Source organism: Thamnophis elegans, chromosome 2, assembly GCF_009769535.1.
Source record: "Thamnophis elegans isolate rThaEle1 chromosome 2, rThaEle1.pri, whole genome shotgun sequence".
Classification (NCBI taxonomy): Eukaryota; Metazoa; Chordata; class Lepidosauria; order Squamata; family Colubridae; genus Thamnophis; species Thamnophis elegans.
Window position 1 is genome coordinate 142,714,286 of NC_045542.1, and position 25,183 is coordinate 142,739,468.

General features: G+C 43.3%; 1 pseudogene; it reads left to right on the forward strand.

Annotated features, from left to right (window-relative positions):
* Positions 1–14,756, forward strand: part of LOC116502702 — an 84,782-nt pseudogene extending 70,026 nt beyond the window's left edge.
* Positions 14,757–25,183: the final 10,427 nt, after the last annotated feature.

The following is a 25,183-nucleotide window of genomic DNA, read 5'->3' on the forward strand; positions in this document are numbered from 1 at the left end:
GGCGTGGACAGGCCAAGATAGGAATCATTCCAGTACGGGGTCTCCAGAAGATCAAATACGGAAAGCCACGCTAAATTTCACCATCTGGTGCGCCTGTACAGGTGCGTACAACTGAAAACCACCCCTGCTTTCATCTGAGCAGATGGCTTCCTATCTAAATTGTATGTAGGCTTGGAATAAAAAAGGTTTATTTTTTCCTGTTTAATTAACACATTTTATGGTTAGCAAAAGCAGAGTAACTTTATACATTTTAAGCAAGAATATAATGGCTTAGACATTTAACATTGTAAAAGAATATAAAAGGAATCTTTTAACACTTTATAAAAGAGTAACTTAATATCACTTCCTTCACCTTGATCTACACTTTTAAAAAGCAAGTCCCTCCTTGTGAGTAAAAAGAAATTGAAATGATCCAAAATGCCAAATACACTCAATCTTCTTGATGGAAGTCATCATTTTAACAGTTCAGAAAATACTTCTTAATAAATGGGGATGAGTGTTGATGAATGTTCCAATCCACAACTTTCTGGTTAAGGTTTAAGGTTTATTAAACTTGTATGCCGCCCTATTCCTGGAGGGACTCAGGGTGGCTAAAAAACCAGGAGGAAATGGGGAACAATACAGAAAAAAACAAAAAGACAGAGAACAAAGTACAGAAGACAATTTAAAACTCTCAACAACCACAACAGTTCAAGTGGGGATGGGAACTCATCAGCCCCAGGCCTGCCGGAACAGCCAGGTCTTGACGGCTTTGCGGAAAGCCTGAAGGGTGGTGAGGGTCCGAATCTCCACGGGGAGATCATTCCAGAGGGCCGGAGCAGCCACAAAGAAGGCTCTCCTCCAGGTGGTCGACAGTCGACACTGGCCGGCGGATGGAATTTGGAGGAGGCCTAGTCTGTGGGATCTAATAGGTCTTTGGGAGGTGATTGGCAGGAGGCGGTCTCTCAAGTACCCAGGTCCAATACCATGTGGTTGTTTGATATATTCTCTTTTCTGTAAGAGAATCGCAAAATGGAGGTCATTTGTTCATCTTCTTTAGAGACAATATTATTTCTTTGGCTAAGAGAACTTTAGGTATTCCCGTGGCTAGGTGAACATTGCTATGAATGTGTAGGAAGCCCCCCCCTCCCCCAGAGAACCAACTATTCGGGAAGCAGAATATTATATTTCCCCTAAGGTAGTAATGGAGAGACATGCTCTTAAGGGAGGCAGAAGCCAGCCTCAGTCTCCCTGCCCCAAGGGGAAACTGAGGGGGGGGGGGAGCTTTTAGAAATGCAGATTTGGTAATCCATTCAGAAAGACTGGGCCAGGCAGAAACTTCAGATAAGTAACACAATTAAGCCAAAGGATGACAAAGTTGAACTTTGCCTTGATATATGGGTGGCATAACACAGGTTGTGGTTTTTCATGTTTTTACAGCAGTGGTCTCAATCTTGACAAGGTCCTCTCTTTGTCCCGGTTTTTCATAACATTTCATAACGTATAGCCATTTTGAAATTTTGCAGAAGTCCCTAAAGGAAGGAAGAAAACGTTCAGGCTGGTAAGAATCCAGATCACAAAGATGGGAGACTTTTTATAAAGGTTCTCCAGCTTAGAAATACCCACCATGCATGGTCATATGACAGCAACACAAGTGCCTTCTGTAATGCTCCAGTCCCGCTCAGATCCCAAAAAGAAAATGTCAACGTATGTGAATGGAAATAGAATCTGTTCTCAGAACTTGTACTCATGGGCGTTTGACAAAATTGTTTTTCTTCAGATAAACACATTTGATTTGCATTTCCCCTTTTGCCTATAAAGTGCCACTCATGAGCCCTACATGACCTCATAGGAATCCAGAAGGTATAAAATCCACCCACTCTAAACTCCATTTTGTCAGCTGTCCCAGAATGACATGTGGTTGGTGGTTCTACTTTCTTTCCAATCAGACTCCAGCCTTCATTTTATTCCCAATGCCTTCCTCCTGTATTGGAAATGAACCAGATGGATATTTCTTCCAAGAAATGAAGGGAAAAAAACATTTGGAGATACACAACTTTCCTTGGACTAATTTAGAATTGTGTTACAGGGCAGAGAGAGAATGGCTGGCCTTCCTTTATCAAGTGAGGGAAGTGGAAAAGGCCCTTCCAGTGCTCAGTCTGGAATCCATGTGGAGATCTGGGCAAGAACTGGGCAGAAGATGCTGGAAGAAGGAACCATCACTTCACAAGTTCAGGCCTGGAACTTCAGGAGCGTCCAATATCAGGAGGATGAGGGTCCCCGAGGACTTTGTAGCCGACTCCACTTCTTTTGTAGTCAATGGTTGGGACCAGAAAAGCACACAAAAGCACAGATGCTGGACCTGGTTGTCCTGGAGCAGTTCCTGGCCGTTCTGCCCCTGCAGATGGAGAGCTGGGTGCGGGAGTGTGGAGCAGAGACCAGCTCCCAGGCGGTGGCCCTGGTGGAAGGCTTCCTCCTGAGCCAGGCGGAGGAGAAGAAGGAGCAGGTTGAGTTGCAGGTGAAATATAAATCTTACCCCAGTATTTTTTTCCTTTGTCACAAGTCCAGCAGAGTTGGTAAAAAGTTCCTTTTTTACATTTACATTTCAAACACATAATTGAAATTCCTTTATATATCTTTGGTAGTTTATCAATGTTAAGTAGAAGGATACATCATTTTATGAAACATTTATTTGCTAGCATTCATACTATGTGGAGATGCTTCACTAATCTTTGTATAGTTCCCTAATCTACTCTAGAAGAAAGATTTTGCACAACAATTTCTTTCTTATTTCCCAGCCTAATTGATGGACACTGAGTGATTTGCAGTGGTGTTCACTTGGAAAGAAATCATTTCATGATTTGTGATATCCATTAATTCTTTTCTCCTTTTTAAAGTCCTTCACAATGGAGATCAGAGATCCTGAGAGAAAGAGGCATCCGTCAAATCTCCCTCAAGAACTGTCATTCAGGGGGATCCCTCAGGGAGATCCAATTCAGGACACCTCAGAAGGTAATATAAGGTCCTTCCACTCCTTTGATAAATCCTAACTTTCTCATCTTTTCTGGGTTTTAGTATTTTTTTTTAGTATTTTATTGGAATTTATAGGCCGCCCTTTTCCCTGAGGGGACTCAGGGCAGCTTACAATCAAAAAGGGGGGGGGGGGTGCAAATACAAAAACAAAAACAGTAGGTGAATAAAATAAGACAATAAAAACACAACTTGCATTCAACATTCAACACTCGGGTGGGGCGAATTAGGAACTTATCCCCAGGCCTGACGGAATAGCCAGATCTTGAGGGCTGTGCGGAAGGTCTGTACGGTGGTGAGGGTGCGAATCTCGACGGGGAGGTCGTTCCACAGGGTCGGAGCTGCTACAGAAAAGGCTCTCCTCCGCATAGTCGCCAGTCGGTATTGACTGGTGGATGGAATTCGGAGGAGGCCCAATCTGTGCGATCTAATTGGTCTGAGGGAGGTAATCGGCAGGAGGCGGTCTCTCAAGGGTTGTCTTCTCTATAGCATAACTCCTCTCATCAAACTAATTATGCTTTTTGAAATTCTGTCTCCCTCACAGGGAAGAATAGAAGGAATTCGACTCTTTGTTTTGGGGGAGCAGAAACTAGGATTGAACCTCCAACTCAGGTAAGAGAAGAACATTCATTGACTAGATTTCTATTTTCCATTTGCCTCAGGAAATCAGAGGCTGTAGATAGTATAGGTAGTCTTAAGTGTGGAAAATGGGTATGTCATTTTTTCACTGCTGTGCAACTTTGAACAGTCACTGAAAAGTAAAAACTGTTGTTAGTCAAGAACTACAAATAATGTCTTCTACCATTTTGCCCTCTGCTTTTGGTTGGAGATTCTTTTTAGGACTAGTATCTTAAAAACAAAACACTTGAGCTAATTACCATGTTTATCTGAAAATAAGACCCGGTCTTATATTCTCTTAGGCCTCAAAATAAGCACTCAGGGTAATTTTTAGAGATGTCTTACCCTGTTTCCCTGAAAATAAGACCTCCCCGGATAATAAGCCCAATCAGGATTTTGAGCGCATGAGGTAAAATAAGCCCTCCATGAAAATATTGCAACATGCAGCAGCCATGAGTTGACCATGCTCTCCGCCTCCTGCACTTCAAAAATAATAAGACCTCCCTGAAAATAAGACCAAGTGCTTTTTTCGGGGGTCAAAAGAAAATAAGACCCTGTTATTATTTTGGGGAAAATATGGTATTTTTTTCAACTACAGGAGGTAGCGTGCCTGCCAGCCCCAAAAGGTGGACGAGAGCAGCGCCTCCAGGAGGGCAAAGAGCTCCCATGAGACCAGCAGCAGAACAACAGTTCCTCATGACAGTTGTTGGAAGGGAGTGGCAAAGATGTCAAAAAAGGGAAAAGCAGGACTCAGCTTGCAACAGCTGCCTGGAATGTGCTTGCAGAGACTGTGTGACACAATGAGCCATATTTAGTGGAACACCAGCTGTCATCTCACAGCTGATTTTTTACCCTCCCCAGCCTTCAGGAAACCCTCCGGAGGCTGGGGAGGTGAAAAACAGGCTGAATAGGCTAATTGAAAATTTGGAAATGTGAGAAATGCACTGACATCGCAACGACACGACGTGCGGCCTCAGGGCTCTGAGATCACAGTTGATACTTTTGCCGCTGGACCGTCCATCTGGACCTAAACCGTCCCGAAGAAACGGTGACAGGGAAGACTACGTCTTGCTGATTTCAGGGACATTGCAAAGTCCCTGATTGATCCAAGAGAATCACTTCTTGCTGGCGACAAAAAGCACAGCCTCAAGCTGCTGAAATTGGGACAGCTTTGCAACGGGAGGAAAGTGGAAAGAGAAAGTGTGTCCATCAGGTGAGGAAATGTTATTTTTATAAAAGACTGCTCAAAAAAGGTCGAAGTTAAATCAAATTGGTAAAGAAAAGGAAATAAGCGGCGGAATTAGCATAATTGGACAGTGTTATCTTTTTTATTTTATTTTTTCCATCGATGGTAGTTTTGCGAATATTTTTTTACTTTTTAAAGTGAAAGTCTTGAATTTTCTCCTTCTATTTCTTTTTTATCTATGGATTAAATATTTTCCTTTATTTCTACAATACTGTTTGGGATGGATTTTTTCTTTTTATTTGGTTTCTTTTAAGAACTTTATTTCTTTTGAGCCTGAAACATAAAGAAGATTTAAAAGATATATAAAGAAGGTAGTAACCTGAGAGGGAAGAGAAGTTACACTGCCACTTGGAGGTTGGAGGTTGAGACCTGGAAACATTGCTTTTTCTTTTTTCCCTTTGATCATTTTGACCTTGCACTTCAAAGACTTCAGCTTGTTTATAAAGAAGGGCATGGATTGTTTACGCAGGTGCCCTTTGGATGTTTGTTGCTAACTGGAAAGAAGTGATAACAAAGATTTGTTTTTAAACCAGAGTGGCTGTGTTTATTAATTGGAAGGATGACACGAATTCAAAAAGAAACCATAACATGGCAACAGATTATGTATGGAATTCAAAGACTGTTAGAAACAACAAAGAGAATTGAGAAGAGATGGGAAAATATTGAAAATATAAACTTTAATGTGTCAAAACCTGATGGAAAAATGGAAGATACTCAGCAAATAGAAGATATTCAGCAAATGGAAAAAGTAGAGGCTGGAGTCCTAAAAACCTAGGGGGGAGGGGAATGAACAAAGAGGCAAGATAACCATGGATATTGACAGTGAACTGAGTGTGATTGGAGATGGAAAGAGTGGACTAAGGAAAGAGAAGATAGATGAAAAGGTGTTTTACTACAGATTTCAAGATATAGAAGAAGGAAAAAGAGAAGAATGGATGGATTTAAGGAGAGAAATTTTGACCAAAACATTACTGATAACCAAAGATAAACTGATTAAGGAATCTGATGGAGGATTTCAAGATTTTACAAGATATTTAATAAGCGACAAGTTGCGAAGAGAAGTCCAAACAAATTTGATTAAGGAAATAATCAGAAGACCAATTCCACAAATGGCAAAAGAAACAGGACTACACTATTACTGGTAAGGCACAGGTTGAGATATGAAAATTAATAATAAAACACTAGTTAAATTTAGTTAAAATTAGAGCTCTATGTTAAAAATGTAGTGATAATGATAAAGTTAGGTACATAATTGATAATGATAACAATGTACAGATATATATTGGTTTGACAAGAAGAAATTTGGTATAAATTTTTAAAAGGTGAAAAAAGCGGAAAAAGTAAGTTAAATATAATCAAACTATTGCTAAATAAATGACTGATAATGATAATAATGTAATAATTTGTATTGATATGATAAAAGGGAAAATTGGGTATAAATTGTATACAATAATTTAGAAAAGAGGTTTAAAAATTTTGTCAAAATTAGAGCATTATGTAAAAGTGTAGTGTTAATGGATAAAATTAGATAAAGGATAACAATGTATATATTTGTAATGGTATAATAAGAGGAAATTTGGTAAATTTTTTAAATGGTGAAAAAAGGGGGAAAAGTAAGTTAATCTTAGTCAAACTATCGTTAAATAAATGACTGATAATGATAACAATGTAATAATTTGTATTGACAGGATAAAAGGGAAATTGGATATAAATTGTAAACAATTATTAAGAAAAGAGGTTTTAAATTTTTTTGTAATTAAATATAATTAATTTTATATTTTGAATGTGTTATAAAGGTATAATGTGATTAAATGACATTGAAAATAGATAAGGCAATGCCACTATGTGGTTTTGTTTTAAATTTTGGAATGTTTGTTATAAACGGACATTAAAACAACTATAGTCATATGAAGGATGAAGGATGATGATAACAATATATATAAGTATATGTGTTGTAAAATAGATAATTTGATACGAATCAGAGGTGATGACTGTGGAAGAGATGCACAAAAACTCTTTGTAACCAATTGCCACACTTTTTACAATTTGCAATGGAGGATGATTTTGTTTGTTTTTTATTGAAAAAATAAAACAAAATTGGGGAAAAAAAGAAAATTTGGAAATGAACTTCTGATTGGCCCGTTGGGGCCGTTTTTCACCCTCCCCAGCCTCCGGAGACTTTCCTTTTTATTTCAAAAGTTTTTTTTATTTTTTCATTTTCATACAAATAACCACCTGGATACCATTACATAATCAACAAAATTTTATATTATTCAATATTATATCAATTTGTCTTACCACCAACCCCCAAAGACTGTCATTCGCTCTTCTGCTCACCATATACCATATTTATACCCTAAGGTGCTTCTCCCTTTCTCCTCGTCCTCCGTACCTCCTTTCTTCCCTCTGTAATCCTTCTCTTCTCTACTTCCCCTTCCTCTCTCCTCTTTCCACTCTTTCTTTCTCTCCTTCTCTTCCCCTCCCCTCTACCCTCTCTCCTAACCCTCTCTTCTTCCTCTTGCCTCTCTCCTCTCTTCCACACTCTTCATCTCATTTACAGGATGTATTTCAGCATCTGAGTGGGCTCCATTCAAACTTTTCAATCACCCACTGCTGCGCATTTCAACGTATCCTCTGTCTCCCTGTCTTCTCTTCCTCTTTTTTCTTATCATTCCTTTCTTTCTTCTCTTTCTTCTCTATTCATGTCTGGCCGTCTCCTTTCTTTTCTTCTATTATCCCTTCCCATTTCTTTGTTGGGACATATCCCCCCTTTTCAATTTTCCCTGTACCACTGTCAAACCTAGTGAAATCTTTTGTCTGCTTTTTATTTTCTATTGCTTCTGTGATTTCACTACCTTCCCCTTCTTCTTGTTTCTTCTTGATTTCTATCTTCAAAATTGCAAGGAACAATAGATGGTGGGACGGATGACATGTCTCCCCCTGCCCCAGTGCAGGCTTCAGTTGCTTCCAAACACCATCTGGCCCCGCACATGTACTCACCACCACTTATGATTGCCCTGCCCTCTGCCCCACCCTCCCTGATGACAGGCTGACTTTGGGCTTATTTGGGGATAGGGCTTATATTATGACCAGGATGAAAAGTCATGATAGGTCTTATTATCAGGGTAGGTTGTATTTTCTGGAAAAAAAATAATGCATGAATGAGTTGGATTTGTGCATGGATCCTCAAAAATATTTAAATATTCAAACTGGCAAATTATCATTTTTGAAAAGAATGTTTACAATGATTGAAAAGAAAAGGATGTGATTAAAAGCTAAGATTTTGAAAATCCCAGGACAGTGGTCATATAGAAATGTCTCCAAGAAAAAACATAACTTTTGCTTCCAAAGTAAATATTTATCCCCTGATTTCTGCCTGGATTTGGAATCCAAACAATCCAACTTTGCAATGGCTAAGAAATGTCTTCCTTAGAAATGTTCTTATTTACATGGGAGCCAATGGATCACAATATCAGCAGCTTCCTTGCAATCTGAGGAGGGGCAGAGTCTGTGGATGTAGATGGCAAACCATACAGATCCCTGGTTGAACTCTCTCAGCACTTTTATGAAGGTGTTGGGGGTGAACAAGATTGCTCCTTCTTAGGACAACATACCATATTTTTGGAGTATAAGACGCACCAGACTATAAAAGAGAGGGAGAAGCACGTGATGGATAGGGTATAAATATGGTATATGGTGAGCAGAAGAGCGAATGGTAGTCTTTGGGGATGGATGGTAAGGCAAATTGACATAATATTGAATAATACAAAATTGTGTTGATTATGTAATAAGCCTGAAAAGGTGAAGTGAGGAAAGCTAATGAACTAACGCTTATGACCAAAAATAAAAGCGTCTTTCAACATGTTAAAAAAAAATTAAAAGTCAAGGAAACAATTGATCCATTGGTGGGAGAAAGTGGGAAGAAGGTGACAAGCAACAGGGAGAAAGCAGAACTACTTAACTTATGTTTTTCATCCACCTTTACACAAGGAAAAAACCAGTCCAACTTATCAAAAACAGTGCCACAAAAACAGATTAGGAACACAAGTTAAAATCGGTAATTGAGCACCTGTCCACCCTAGATGAGAAGACCAATAAAGCTGATTAGGGGCCTGAAGGCTAAAACATATAAAAAACGGTTGCTGGAATAGGGTATGTCCAGTTTAATGAAAAGAAGGACTAGGGGTGACATGACAGCAGTGTTCTCAGGGGCTGCCACAAAGAAGAGGGAGTCAAGCTATTCTCCAAAGCACCTGAGGACAGGACAAGAAGCAATGGGTGGAAACTTGGATAACCATTTGTCTGAAATGGTATAGAGTTTCCTGCCTAAGCAGGAGGTTGGAGTAGAAGACTTCCAAGGTACCTTCCAACTAAACTATTATAACCTATCCTATCCTACCATACCCTGCCCTATACTATCCTGTTGTGACTCAGCAGATGTCTGCTGTGCGTCTTTTCGGGATACAAGATTCATTATGCAGCTGGGGCTTGTTAGGGGCAGGTTTGGAGATAAAAGGACGGATGCTGCCACGCCCTAGTCTCAGGAGTCAACGTTCCTTCGTGCATGCAACATTGCTTGTTACACTTGGATAAGTGCTTTGGTGTTTCCTGTAACCCTGATTTAAGGCTACACTTGGAAAAGTGCATTGCTTGTAAAAGTTGTTTTGTTTTCATTCTGTTATTTGGTCAGAGACTGTATTTATGTTATTTTTGGGCTCGAAGCCAGTTTGAACTGAGAACTGATAAAGAAAGTTCCTTTTAAGTTTATTTGTCTTGCCGTTTGTTAAGAGCCGTGAAGGGGGGACAGAACACTATCCTATCCTACATGGTGCTCCTTTTTTGTAATTATTTGAGTTGAATTTGTGCTAGGAACCTCAAAATTACTTAAATATTCAAACTAGCAAGCTTCCCTTTTTCCAATGCCTCATTTACAATCATTAATAAGAAAAATACACAGTTAACAGTTAAGATTATTAAAATCCCAGGACAGTCGAAATATAGAAACGTCTCCAAGTAAAAAGTGTTCTGAAAGAACAATTAGCCAAGGCCCTATTAGCTTAGAAAGTAAAATTTAATTTTCTTACTTGTGCCTGGATTTGGAGGCCAAACAATCCAACTTTGCACAGGCTAAGAATTGTCTTCAATGGAAAACATTCTTCATTTTCTTATTTACTGTCCAGTCAATGGTTCAGGCTACTAGCAGCTTCCTTGCAATCTGAGGAGGAGCAGAGTCTCTGGGTATTGATGGCACACCAGACAGAACCCTGGTTGAGCTCTCCCAGCATTTTCAGGAAGGTGTTGAGGATGAACAGGATTGCTCCTTCTTAGGACAACATAAGTCATTTCATAAAACACTACAATGAATCCCTTCCCCTACAGACACATTTCCTTTTTTAAAGGCAGGAAGGGTTTAAAGGCATTTCAGTGTCTTCAGAGAATCAACTGGCAGGTGGGCCTTGGAAAACCCACCAATCAGGAACACTATCCAAGGAAGGGTTAGTGTCACTGATTGGTGAGTTTTCCGAAGCCCATCTGCCAGTTGATTCTCTCAAGTCACTGAGGACCTTTTGATTGTGGATGGATGGATTCATAGATCCAGAATGAAGAGTATTCTGATTAGGGTTTGCTGCTTGTTTGGTAGATCAATTGATCCAGAAGAAAAAAGGACTTATTTAAAAAGGAGTTATGAATGGCACTGAAAGTCCTACAGAATCATTCAAGTCATAAAGACTTCCTAAAATATTTCTTTAGTCAAATGCTTTTGGTTCTGTAAATTTTGTCATCTAAACCACAGATCCTTACTAAGCATAGCCATTTATCTTAATGTTTATGTTTGCTATATAAAATTCTTAATAATAGGAAAGATCCTGCAGTTCTTCCTTGGTCTGTTCTGTACTTTTTTTTCCTTTCAGAAGGTTCTTCTTGAGGAGGTGGAAGTTTATTTCTCCGAGGAGGAGTGGTCTCAGCTGGATCCTGACCAAAAAGCTCTGCATTGGGAAGTCATGCTGGAGAATCATAAGAATGTGGCCTCTCTTGGTAAGGGTTTCCTACTCTCCATCAGAGAGTTCAAGAAGACATTTTATAGTTAGATTAGGGTGACCAGACGTCCCGCATCTAATGGGACAGGCACGACTTTTCATAATTTTTCCCGCGTCCTGGGCCATTCTCAAAAAACCCCGCTTTATTTTGGCGCTCACTGGCTCCCCCGCCCATCATCAGCTGCCATTAGCTCGCTCGTTCCATTCCCACATCTATTCTATCTACACTAAAAATCTAAGCCAGCCCAGCCTGCCGCTCACTGATTGGCCTGGACTCCAACCAATCAGTGAGCTGGCTGGGATGGAAAACTTTAAGCACGCACACGGCATGCTTAAAATTTTCCATCCCAGCCAGCTCACTGATTGGCTGGAGTCCGCTTAAGCACGCTGCGTGAGCCGTGATTCTCATGAGTCTCCATTTCATTTCATTTCGCCTTCACCGTTTGCTTTTGCTGCACTGCCCTGGTGAGTAACTCCGGCAGTGCCCGTGGGAATCGGGAGGCTTCGCCGCTTCGGGTGGGCGGCGGCGGCCTTTAGCAAGGGAAGGGAAGGCCTTCCTTTGCGAGCTACTCATGAGAGGAACTGGTGGGGGGGACCAGGCAACCTGAGAAGAAGAAGATTGTCCCTCCCCGCAACTCCCCAGATTTTGGAAGCTGGGTGTGTGTGGAAGGCGGGGGTGCGGGGGGAGGAAGGAAAATGCAGAGACCGGCAGCGGAGAAACATTGGCATTGCTCTAGCGAAAACCCAGTCGCCAGCTCTGTTTGCTACAGCAATGTTGTTTCTCCGTTGCTGCGTGTTGTTGTTGTTGAAGAAGATGCCGGGGCCAGCCTGCTCATCCATGGCTGGAGCCGTTGTCGCGGGCGGGAGGGACCTTCCGTTCTTCCTCCGCACCTCGCACAAGCGGTCATTACAGTCGCTGCTGACGTCCGCCACCGCCGCTTCCCTCGTCCGTCTCGATTGCTGGAAGCAGTAACAAACTGGGCGCGTCCGCTCCGCCGTCAGCGCCCTGACAGCCACCCCCGCTGGCGGCTACCGGGCCTCGCTGGAGTCAATTGCAAAACCGCGTTCAGCGCTTTGAGGACCTGAGGCATCTTGGGAAATGCAGTTCCCTATCGGAAAGAATGGAATAGCTGCAAATTTGTAACAACAACAGAAGATAATAACTTGGTGCTTCGCAGGTTACAAAAATCTCAAGTTTGATTTGCACACTGTTTTTTAAAAGTTAGATAAAGAAATTATGCTGTGAAAGCGACTAGAAAGCCCCCCCCTCCCCTTCCTGTGTGCAAGAAAGGGAAGGAGAGGAAGGAAGGAGGTAGGGGGGAAGAAAAAGAAGAAGGGAGGGGGGGAGAAGATGGAAGGAAAAAAGATGGATGGAAGGAGAAAGAATGGAAGGAGAAGGAGGAAGATGGAAGAAGAAAGAAAGAAAAAGAAGAAGGGAGGGAGAAAAGAGGGAAGGAGGTAGGAAGAAAAGGGGAAGAGAGGGAAAGAGCAGAAAGACAAAGAGGATGAAGTTAATAGGCAAGAGGAAGGAGGAAGGAAGGAAGGAAAAAAGAAAAAGGGAGGGAGAGAGGAAAGAAGAAAAGATGGAACTAGAAAGGAAAGAAGGGAGGGAGGGAGGAAAGGGGAAGACAGGGAAAGAGCAGAAAGACAGAGAAGGTGAAGGTAGATAGACAGAAGGAAGGAAGAAGGAAGATATAGGAAAGGAGGGAAGGAGGAAGGAACAGAAGCGAAGAGGAAGAGAGAAATGGAAAGAGCAGAAAGACAGAAAAGGTACATAGGCAAAAGAAATGAAGCTGAAAGAATGGAAGGAGGAAGGAAGAGAAAGGGAGGAAGGGAGTGAGTGAGGAAAGAAGAGAGGATGGAAGGAGAAAGGAAGGAAGAGAGGGAAAGAGCAGAAGACGGATAAGGTGAAGGTAGATAAGCAAGAGGAATGAAGGAAGAAGTGAGGTGTCTCGAGGAGGGGGAAAACATTTAGTGACCAAAGTTACAATGGCATTGAAAAAAGTGACTGATTACCATTTTTCACACAGCGACCGTTGCGACCATTTTTCAGATTTTTCACACTTAGCGACCGTTGCAGCATCCTCATGGTCACGCGATCAAAATTTTGTTTGGCAACAGATTCGTATTTATGCTGGTTTCAGTGTCCTGGGGTGACCTTTTGACAAAATAAAAATTTTTTAATCACCCCCCCCCCCCCCCCCCGGTCAATGGTGTCCCTCTTTACCAATCTGAAAATCTGATCACCTTAAGTTAGATGCCATTAGCTAGTTCTTATGAAAACATTTCTAAATAGATCTCCTCAGAGGGAGAAGGGAAAGTTTTTTTTTCTACTGCTCCTAGGAAGGAAATAGGTCAATGGCATTTTGCTTAGATATATCTTATCCAATTTGTATTTCTATTTAAACACTTTAGTGACAAAGTAATTCCTTGGTTTGAGATAATGACAAACTCCATCACACAACTTTGAATTATTTTGGCCCAGATGCTTCTATATCATTCATGTTTTTTGACTTAATGTCCTTTTCAAAGTTTTATGGCTCATCAATAGAGATTATCATTTCTATACCACACCATTATTAGGATGCAAATATGCAGTATATGTTAGAATTTGGCACAATAAATGAAGGCAATAAATATGATTTCTGACAGAGTGATCTTTTCCCCTAACCTTTCTCCCACTTTCATTTCTCTTTCCCTTTGAAGGTGATAATGAAGATGACAATAAAGACTCTGCAGAACCAATCAAAGTGTTCAGACAAGGAGATGCAATGGAGATAACTACAATTCAACCAGAATTCCAAAGGCAGGAGAGACACCTATCAAACAACTGGAATAAGGAAAGCTCATCTTCTTTTACTGTTACTCAGACACAGGACTTTATTGATGAACAAGAAATACTAAAGAATAAATATATTGAAAAAGGTGTAAGAATCTTCAAAGAGACATTAGATGCCAAAGGAGGAGCAAATATGGGCAAAGACAATGGAAAAAAATACAGTTCTATGCTCGCACTTTGTCAAGAAAATGGGTCTCTTGAGTCACAGAAACGTTTTCACATGGGAGAGAAGACAAATAAATGCAATGAAGATGGAAACAAGACTGTTAATAAAAGGACATCCAGAAGAGAGAAGCCATATAAATGCATGGAGTGTGGAAAGCGCTTTAGCCAAAAGGGTCACCTTATTACCCATCAAAGGATCCACACAGGGGAGAAGCCCTATAAATGCATGGAGTGTGGAAAGGACTTCACAACAAGCAGTAATCTTACATCCCATCAAAGGATCCACACAGGGGAGAAGCCATATAAATGCATGGAGTGTGGAAAGAGATTCAGAACAAGGACTAATCTTACATGCCATCAAAGGATTCATAAAAGGGAGAAGCCATATAAACGCATGGAGTATGGAAAGACCTTCAGAAGAAGCAGTGATCTTACATCCCATCAAAGGATCCACATAGGGGAGAAGCCATATAAATGCATGGAGTGTGGAAAGGGCTTCAGAAGAAGCAGATATCTTACATCCCATCAAAGCATCCACACAGGGGAGAAGCCACATAAATGCCTGGAGTGTGGAAAGGGCTTCAGAAGAAACAGTGATCTTACATGCCATCAAAGAATCCACACAGGGGAGAAGCCATATAAATGCATGACGTGTGGAAAGAGATTCCGAACCAGGGGTCAACTTACATGCCATCAAAGGATCCACACAGGAGAGAAGCCATATAAATGCAAGGAGTGTAGAAAGAGATTCCGAACAAACAGTCAACTTACATCCCATCAAAGGAGCCACGCATGGGATTAGCCATATAAATGCATGGAAGGTGGAAAGGGCTTCAGCACACCGGAGGCTTTCCTTTTTATTTTTTCATTTTCTGTTGTAATATAGTTCCTTGTGCAGGTGTGTGTCCTCCATGGCCTAATTCATATTAAGGCCTGCAGAGCCACGCTGAATCACACAGGAGACAACTGGCTCCGAGAAAGCCATAACAACCTGATAGTGAATAACATAACATTCTGAGATGTGCTCTACCAATGACGCCCAGGATTTGACCATATATAGAGAGAACTTTCCTGAAGCAGTAGATTAGAAATTGTACTTTTACAGGTTGTTTTGTATCACATGCTATTTGCTCCTCCTGCCTTTGTTCTATCCCAATAAAAGGGGCTCTCAGACCCCAATCTGGGTCGCTCCATCCCGAGAAAATTTGTCTCCTGTCTTTTCTCAACATTGGCCTCATGGGCGAACAGCGGAAACTTCACATTTGGTGACCCCGACGTGATTCGAACACGCAGCCTTCTGATGGACGTGATGCAACGTGACCGACGTGATGACCTGTGTCGCCAGCCTTTCACTCATCCCCGACTTGGCAAAGTCTCGCAACCAGGGCCTGCCGTTAGCGAACGGAGCACCCTCCCAATCGTGAGTATGGGCTCAGGTTTCTCGAAGGCTCAGACTGCACACCTGCAGGAGCTTCGGGAAATCGTTAAATCGTCTGTTGCAATCTCTCAAGCGACAGGCCATCCGCTTCCCATTCCCCCGAAAAAACATTTCCTCTCTCTATTGGCTTACATCTAAGAATTGTCCCATTTACCCTGAGAAGGGCTCTCTTAAAGTAACCTCGAGCCCTGCCGGAAGTTCTCACTACTTGGAGACTTCTTGTAAAATTCTTTCAAATTCATGAGGAAGATATGCAGGGGGCTGCTTTTAAGCCTTCGGCAACATCTCCCCCGCGCTACTAGGAGATCGCCCCTCCTGGGGCCCTCTCCAAAACTCCTCCACCTCCCCCGGCCCCTCCGGAAGAGAAGGTTTCCCCTCTCCCTTCCGCCCCTTCCCCCACCCCGCAAGTGTGGCGTAGCGCTCTCCAAGACGCTCTGCACGATGCTTTCAATCAAGGGGACATGGAATTGGCACAGGATTGTTTCCCCGTTTCCTTTCAAACCAATGCGGCGGGGGGGGTTGTGCCCACTCATCCACCTATGGGGTGCAATCCCCATACTGCAAGGGACTGTTCCAAACCCTTTTTGCAGCCATGCTTCTTACCCCCTCTCAGTTTGCCATTTGGACCTCCGAATACCTTAGAGAGATTAACAAGGCGATTGCCAAGGGTCTGTCCAACAATGTTACCGCCCCTCAGCTAAAGGGAGGGGATGGGTTTGATACGGGGCTTCTGCAGGCCCCGGCCCCCCGGGAAGCCCTTGGAATTCTTTTCACAGATGTTTCACAGAGCAATAGATTTATAGGATCCGAATTGGAGTGGAGAAAAATGGTTTTGTGCATGTGTAAGTTTGTGTGTGCGTGTGTTTGAGTGAGCGAGGGATCCAGTAAGGGAAAGTAGGTAAATTATGGGGACAGGTTGAGCAGTAGAGAGTAAAGAGAAAGTGATGAAAGAGTGGGAGAGAGGAAGAAAGATAAAGAGTGAAAGAGACCGAAAGAGACAAAGAAGAGAGAGGGAAAGAGAACGTGAAGAGAGGGAAAGAGAGAGAAGAGAAGAAGAGGAAAGAGATATCCCACAGCCCTTATAACACCCCTGTGTTTGTTATAGAAAAGAAATCTGGTAAATGGCGTTTTTTGCATGATTTGCGGGCTGTTAATAAAATTCTCCAACCCATGGGAGCGCTGCAGTGTGGCCTCCCCAATCCAAATTTGATTCCCCAAGAATGTGATCTCATGACACTTGTCCATTATTTCTCAGACACCCTCCCTTTTTGCAGCCCTAATTACAAAAGCCCTTCCGCTCCAGTGGAAGCCTCCTTCAACAGCTTTTTTCTATCAAAGACGCTACAACTGTCTTTGCTGATAGGAGCAAACATCGGGGAGCATGTGCCTGGCAGGAGGATGGTACATGGCACACCCAGCTCACAGAGCCACAAAAATCTGCTCAAAGAGATGAATTGGCCGCTTCCATCTTGGCCCTTTCAGTTATTTGACAAACAACCTTTAACTTAATTCTTGCTAGTCTTTATGTGACTCTGATTATAACCTCTTTGTATGAGTCTTATCTCTCTTCTTCTACTGATTCACAACTTTTGTCTCTGTTTCTCACTTTACAAGGTCTTGTCTTCTCTCGCTGTTATTTTTTCCATGTCTCCCATATCTGAAGTCATTAGCCTTTCCCTGGGCCTCTCCAGGAGGGCAATGATGTTGCTGACGCTGCGGCATCAGCCCCCCCACCCCATGTCAATGTTTGTTCTGCTATCACGCCTTGGAATAGCCACTCTTACTTTCACCAGAATAATAAAGCGCTCATAAAACAATTTGGCCTTACGTCGGCGGAGGCATCAGCAATCATTCAACTATGCCCCACCTGTAGCCCGCAGGCAAACCCTCTCCCTATGGGGGGTAAACCCCAGGGGGACAGAGTGTTGCCAAATTTGGCAAAATGAATGTTACCCAATATCCTCCATTTGCCCCTTGGAAATATTTACATGTTTCCATTGATACGTATTCAGGCTACATTATGGCATCCCCCCAAAGGGGTGAAGCCACCAAACATGTTATTAATCATTGTATTCGGACCTTTGCATCGCTGGGACGCCCAAAAGAATTAAAAACAGACAATGGCCCCGCTTACACAGGTGCAGTCTTTGCTGCCTTTTGTAACCAATGGGGCATTGTGCATAAATTTGGCATTCCTTATAACAGCCAGGGTCAGGCGTTGGCTGAGCGCGCCAACCAGACATTAAAACATGCCCTGGACAGATATATTGGCAATAGGGGAAAATGCCCCCTGGCCTCCCAGCAGTGCAACACACCGGCAGCCCACCATCCTCGGCAGCGACTCGTCATTTTGCAGCTCCACCTACTGCAGACACCTCCCGTCCACCTGTCTACTATCGCTGCTTGCCTGACTTGACGTGGCGAGGACCTGCTGACCTGATTACCTGCGGAAGGATCTATGCTGCAACCCAACTCAAAGAGAAAGTTCTTTGGATTCCAGGACGGCACGTAAGACCATATTTGCCAAAACCACCTATACAACCACCTACACAAACACAGAAGCAGCCTGACCATGACCAACCAGCAGGAACCACAGCTTGAGGCTGTCTCTGTCTCTGACCTGGAATACAGAGCAGAGCACCCTCTACCCTCCACTCCCCCGACCGGCTACCCCGTGTTTCACCGCAGATCCCCCTACTATGTGTTTGGTTGAATGCTACCTGTTGTCATTATTTGAACCAGTCCAGAGAAATTGAAACCAGTGTGGACATATTACATGATACCGTTCAAACAGTTGGACAAACATACAAGGCCTCGGACTCCTGGTGGGACTGGATGACCTCTTGGTTACCTAATTTTATCTGGTTGGGAAATGTTTCCAAGACCGTTATAACCCTTGTTGCTTTACTGATACTGTTATGCTGCTGTATTCAATGTGTACCCTCTTTAGTAACTATGTGTAAGAATATACTCTCTAGCTTGGCTCCACAGAAGAACATTCACATTGTCAACCACATGGAGTTACATGAACAGTCAACCCCTTCATGGGGAAAGATCCCTTCCGCATGCCCAGCGACGAAGAAGGAGACGCTGCCTTTTAAAAAACAAACACATTCCGTGTGTGTGTGTGCAGGGCAGTTTCTGCTGTCTGAAACACACATACACAGGGATGCAAAAACATCGCACCAGAAACATCCTTCCGGCCTAAACGGGCCAGGACTCACTATGCCTCATGTAACATGAACTATGTGAGCCAGCTACTCCCACACATGCCCTTTTTCCCTCCCTATGCCATGCAGCTTGTAACTTTCTACTCCCCCTTTGCCCACCCTTTGCCATGATGTAACATCCTGATTGGTTTACGTGTAGAATGCTGTGATTAGCCCTGTCAGATGAAGAGGAAAAGTCTTTTTGACAAAAAAGAAAATAAAAAAGTAGGAGATGTTGTAATATAGTTCCTTGTGCAGGTGTGTGTCCTCCATGGCCTAGTTCATATTAAGGCCTGCAGAGCCACGCTGAATCACACAGGAGACAACTGGCTCCGAGAAAGCCATAACAACCTGATAGTGAATAACATAACATTCTGAGATGTGCTCTACCAATGACGCCCAGGATTTGACCATATATAGAGAGAACTTTCCTGAAGCAGTAGATTAGAAATTGTACTTTTACAGGTTGTTTTGTATCACATGCTATTTGCTCCTCCTGCCTTTGTTCTATCCCAATAAAAGGGGCTCTCAGACCCCAATCTGGGTAGCTCCATCCCGAGAAAATTTGTCTCCTGTCTTTTCTCAACATTGGCCTCATGGGCGAACAGCGGAAACTTCACAATTTTCATACAAATAACCACATATATACCATTACATAATCAACACAATTTTGTATTATTCAATATTATGTCAATTTGTCTTACCATCAACCCCCAAAGACTATCATTCGTTCTTCTGCTCACCATATACCATATTTATACTGTATCCATCACGTGCTTCTCCCTCTTTCCTCCTCCTTCCTACCTCCTTTCTTCCCTCTGTCATCCTTCTCTTCTCTACTTCCCCTTCCTCTCTCCTCTTTCCACTCCTTCTTTCTCTCCTTCTCTTCCCCTCCCCACCTTCTCTCCTAACCCTCTCTTCTTCCTCTTGCCTCTCTCCTCTCTTGCACACTCTTCATCTCATTTACAGGATGTAGTTCAGCATCTAAGCAGGCTCCATTTAATGTTGATAGTGTTAGTAATTTCATTTCAATAAATATATTTCTTATTAATAATTTTAACATATATCCTCCTTTTTTAAAAAAAAGTATGCAATTATATTTAACCCCCTCCAACTTATTTTTTGGCCCAAGTGTGGAGCTGATTATAATTTCCAGCTATTCTCATCATAATATTGTATAGTTATACATCATTACATGCCCCAAATTTTTAGTTCTCTCTATGTAATCTCAATAGTTTTCCGTTATAAGTATATTTCAAGTTCCCCCTCCATTTTTCCATATCTTTACCTAGGTTACATTTAATTATCTTTTAATTACAATCCTTGCTATTCAATGCTTATTTCAATTCCGTTGATCTGCTATATAAAATATCAAGCAATATGCATCTCACTTATATTCATAAGTGAGATGGACGAGACAAGGCAGCTGGCTTATGCTTCAGCTGCCGTAGTCTCTTTAGGCGCCCCCCCCCCCTCTACTGTACTCCGGCGGAGCATGTTGCTGGCCGCTCCTGGTGTTTTCTGACATCTATGCCCCTGTCTCCTTTGGCTTTTTTGGACTCTGTTGGCTGGCTTTAAAGAGGATAGTTCGGTTTGTCATGGGGCGACATAAGACCTGGCAGTTGGCCTTGTGGCTGTTGCCGTGGCCCCTTAGTCTACCCCCTAGGCCTTCTCTATGGTGCGACCTCTCCTTTCTTCCCTGGCCCTCAGTTTGCTCCTACTCAGATGGGACTTTTCTACCTGGTTCCCTGCTCACGTCTGCTCGACATTGGACATTGGACTTGTGATCTGGTCCTGGCTGGTACGACCATTGCCGCCCGTCGTTGTCAAGGCATTCCATCACAGCCCCCTTGGAACTTTTTGGACCCCTCTATCCCAATATCACCTATACCATCTCCCGCGCAAGGAAGTGAGAAGACGAAATTCTTCTTCCCCCTTTATATCAGACTGGACTTTTTGTGAACCCACCTATGAACTCTATCTGAATTTGCACATCTTTAACAACTGCACAATTTTTCTTTTCATATGGAGAGGTGCATGTGGTGTGTATGTATCTGTTTGAATGATCCCACAGCTTTTAACTTAATGAACTTTTTATTAGCTATTTTACTGTATTATTGTATTTTAATAATTAGTGGGGTATGTATGCGCAGAATGCTTGGCCGGTATGGATGGGGGGACTGAGAGTGCGGCCCAGAGCCCCCACCACTGAGTGCACAAGCAGAAGTGGATGGGGGCCCAGATCCGCCTCTCGTCCCAAAATGTATGGTATGAATGGCCTGCCGGGGAGAACAGAGGCTACGGGAGGGGAAGAGGGGCCTACGGGTGCAGGGATGGGACGATGCATCCCAGTCATAGTTGGGAGAGGCAGGTTTGATGGGAGTTGCAGGACTAGCCATTACCGGGGAAGGAGGGTTCACTACGTCACAGCGATCCCTCCTTCTGGCCCTGATAGCTCCACTCCAGGACCAGATGGCGAGAGTTGTCAGGGCCCTGGTCTCAGGCTACTGTTGCTAAATGCCAGGTCTGTGGTTCATAAAGCTCCCCTCGTCCAGGACCTAATATTAGACGAGGGGGCAGACCTGGCATGTATTACTGAAACCTGGCTGGGCCATGAGGGAGGAGTCCCCCTCACTGAAATGTGCCCAGAAGGGTTTCAGGTGCTTCACCAGCCGTGACACCTAGAAAGGGGTGGGGGAGTGGCACCTAGATACACCCATGTTACACCTATCCTCCGCGAGCTGCACTGGCTCCCTATTGGTCTCCGAACGCGCTTCAAGGTGCTAGTCGTTACTTTTAAAGTCCTACGTGGTTTAGGACCTGGCTAACTGAGAGACTGCCTCCTGCCACATACCTCCCAATGACCAATAAGATCTCACAGGTTGGGCCTCCTCCGGGTGCCGTCGACAATGCCGGTGGGCGGCCCCCCAAGGGAGGGCCTTCTCTGTAGCTGCGCCGGCCCTGTGGAACAATCTACCCATAGAGATCCGGACCCTCACCACTCTCCCGGCCTTTCGGAAAGCCACTAAGACCTGGCTGTTCCGGCAGGCCTGGGGCTGTTGACCAATGTCCAGCCCCACTTAGACAGAATGGATGGTGTGTAATTTTAACAATTATATTTTTTATTTTCAAATTTTTAAATGCTTTTTTATCTTGTCTGTAAGCCGCCCAGAGTCCCAAGGGAGTGGGCGGCATACAAATTTTATTAATTTGAAATTTATCAAATTGAAAAATCTTCTTAAAAGATTTATATGTATCCATACTTCATATATTTTAACCTATATTTGATTATCTTTTCATTATCATATTCAATCAATTAGCAACTCAGTTTAACTATCATGTAAAAAAAGTAAAAAAGTAAATCACATACTTCTACTTTATATTCTCCACGTAGTAATTTCTACTTAGCTAGTCATTTGCATTAATATATGTGCTTCTGTTTATATATGTGTATGCGTCCCTTCTTCCTCTCTCCTGTCAAACTTCATTTCTTTGTAGTGAGCCTTTTATCCCAAACTCCAAGCTGCTTTTTATTTCTACTGGATATATATTCTTCCTTCTCAAACTTTTCGATCACCCACTGCTGCGCCTTTCAAAGTATCCTCTGTCTCCCTGTCTTCTCTTCTTCTTTTCTCTTATCACTCCTTTCTTTCTTCTCTTTCTTCTCTATTCCTGTCTGGCCATTTCCTTTCCTTTCTTCTATAATCCTGTCCCATTTATTTGTTGGGACATATCCCCCCCTTTTCAATTTTCCCTGTACCACTGTCAAACCTAGTGAAATCTTTTGCATGGAGCGTGGAAAGAGCTTCAGTACAAGGAGTGATCTTTCAACCCATCAAAGTATCCACAAAGGGGAGACACCATGTAAATGCATGGAATGTGGAAAGGGCTTCAGCACACCCCATAGTCTTATTTCCCATAACACGATTCATAGACTGGAGAATCCCCAAACAATGATTAATTTGGATGAGAATGTATGCTAATTATTGATTTAATGGATTCTATGTGTGGATTTACAATTTACAGACTGAAATCCAGAAAAGGGTTTTTTCTGCCATTCAACCTTCTAACAGCCATAGAGAGATGAATTTAGTAATGAAAAAGAAACAATGGGCACTTGTCGTTATAATTATGATTTATACTTTTTAAAAATGTATCTGCATATACAGTATATAGGAGTGACAGACTCTTGAGCCAGTTGTGTCACGTGTGGGACACACCTACCCCAGCCCCCGCAAATAGGGAAAGTGTTGCAATGCATCACGTAGAGCACCAGAAAACCAAAAACGATCTTGGTGCTTCACTGGCTGCCAAAATGACCGGATCTTGTTTGGCCATGAGTTTAAATTCCATGTGCAGCTTTGGTCACCTAGAGCCGAGGTGGCGCAGTGGTTAAATGCAGCACTGCAGGCTACTGCTAGATCAGCAGTTCAGCGGTTCAAATCTCACCGGCTCAGGGTTGACTCAGCCTTCCATCCTTCCGAGGTGGGTAAAATGAGGACCCAGATTGTTGGGGGCAATATGCTGACTCTCTGTAAACCGCTTAGAGAGGGCTGAAAGCCCTATGAAGCGGTATATAAGTCTACTGCTATTGCTATTGCTATCTCTCTACACCAGGGGTGTCAAACTCTGTTTCATTGAGGGCCACATCAGGGTTGTGTTTGACCTCAGGGGGCCGGGATGGGTGTGGCCAGCTGGATGTCACTTGTGTCAATCGCTGTTGTGGCTTGAGCCCTCTGCCAGTGAAAATGGGCTCCTGAGCTCTGTTTTTGGCTGTGACAGCCTCCTGAAACCCTCTTCCAGTGAAAATGGAGCTCGGGACAGTCACACATGGCCCTTGCATGCTCCACTTTTGACTGCGACAGCCTCCTGCAACTCTCTGCCCATGAAAATGGAGTTTGCAAGGGCCGTGTTCCTCCTGAACATGTGACACCCCCGAGCTCCGCCTTTTGCAGGCAAAGGCAACACAGGTCAGTCCTTTGTTATTTGCAGGATGGCTCTATGGGCCAGATCTAAGTACCCCACTGTCCAGTTCCGGTGCCCATGCCTTGATTTTGACATCTCTGCTCTATGCTTTTGCTTTCAATATTCAAAGAAACATGCAGTTCTTTGACTGACCCAAAAAAGTTGGTGCCTCTGTCTGAACGAATGTTTTTAAAGGGCCTCAGATAACAATAAAACATCTTTATGAAGCTAGAAGTGTCCATACTCAATAACTTCAGTATGGACAACTCTAATGGTCATACAGGTGAATAGGGCTGCCCACCTCTCACTGTTTGCTTCACACTCTCTAGTGTGATGTGTGGTCACAGACCAGTGGCCAAAGACATCAAGGCCAATGTTAGTGAAAGGAGGATTTGTGCTGAGTCTGTCGGCTGGAGGATCAGCCACATTTTTTCTCTGTAACATACCATGGAGCTTGCCACAAGTAATACACCCAAAGATTACCTACTTGCACCTCTTTTAGCTCCAACTATCCACAAACCAGAGGTTCTTATAACTTCTTCTCTAAATAGTCATCCTTGATGTTTGACTTGATGGTGAAAGTGCAGCACAATCAAAGAAGCAATGTGATGATTGCCAGGAGAGTTTTTCTCTTTTTCTTTCTTAAGGCAGCCACCTATTCCCAAAAGACAGTTTTGCTTCTGAAACAGGTCAGGTTTCCTCAGGGAGTTCTCTCTAGGGCAGTGGTTCTCAACCTTTGGGTCGCAATCCCTTTGGGGGTTGAACGACCCTTTCACAGGGGTTGCCTAAGACCATCCACCATAAGTGGCAGGTGCATGAAGAGTGCCGGGTGGCAAAGCAGCCTCCTCCCAGCTCCGGGTGCAGATGCCGCCCTGCCCGGTCTCCATGCCAGCGAAAGGCCAAGGCACTGAAGGGGGAGAGAGACGGCTTCTTCTGGGTGGCAGATCAGCCTTGGCTCCGACAGATGTCCGAAGCGAGCGCAGTCGGCGGTGCTGCTTCAGCCCAACTGCCTGCACAGGGGCACGAAGGTGCCCGGAGAGCAGGAGACTGGCAGTACTGGCAGGCAACCCGCTTAAGCCAGCGAGACTGGCTGTCACCCAGGCAGGCACATGCCGGGATTCATGGCACCTTGGGCCTGGACACTGCCTTTTCCACCCCCACTGCTGGTCCTGTCCTGTGGGCTAACCTGAGCTCTGAGACATTTTGGGCCCCGGGAAGAGCTGGCAGGAGAAGCCAGAGGGGAGGACAGACCCCACCCACCCATTCCTTCCATCCCGAGGAATTCCACTTGGGACAGTTCGATGTAGCTTAAGCCTCCATTTAAAACCCCATTTAAAGGGCAACTTTTTATCTGTGTTTAAGAAAGAAAGAAGGAAGGAAGGAAGGAAGGAAGGAAGGAAGGAAGGAAAGAAGAAAAGGGAGGGAGGAATGGAAAGAAATAAATAAAAGGGAAGAGGGAATGGAGAGAAAGAAAGAAAGAAGAAAAGAGTGGGAGGAAGGGAAAGAAAGAAAGAAAGAGAGAGAGAAAGAAAGAAAGAAAGAAAGAAAGAAAGAAAGAAAGAAAGAAAGAAAGAAAGAAAGAAAGAAAGAAAGAAAAACGGTGGGGGGGAACGGAATGTAAAAAAAAATTAACAAAGTGAAACTCATGTAAACCAC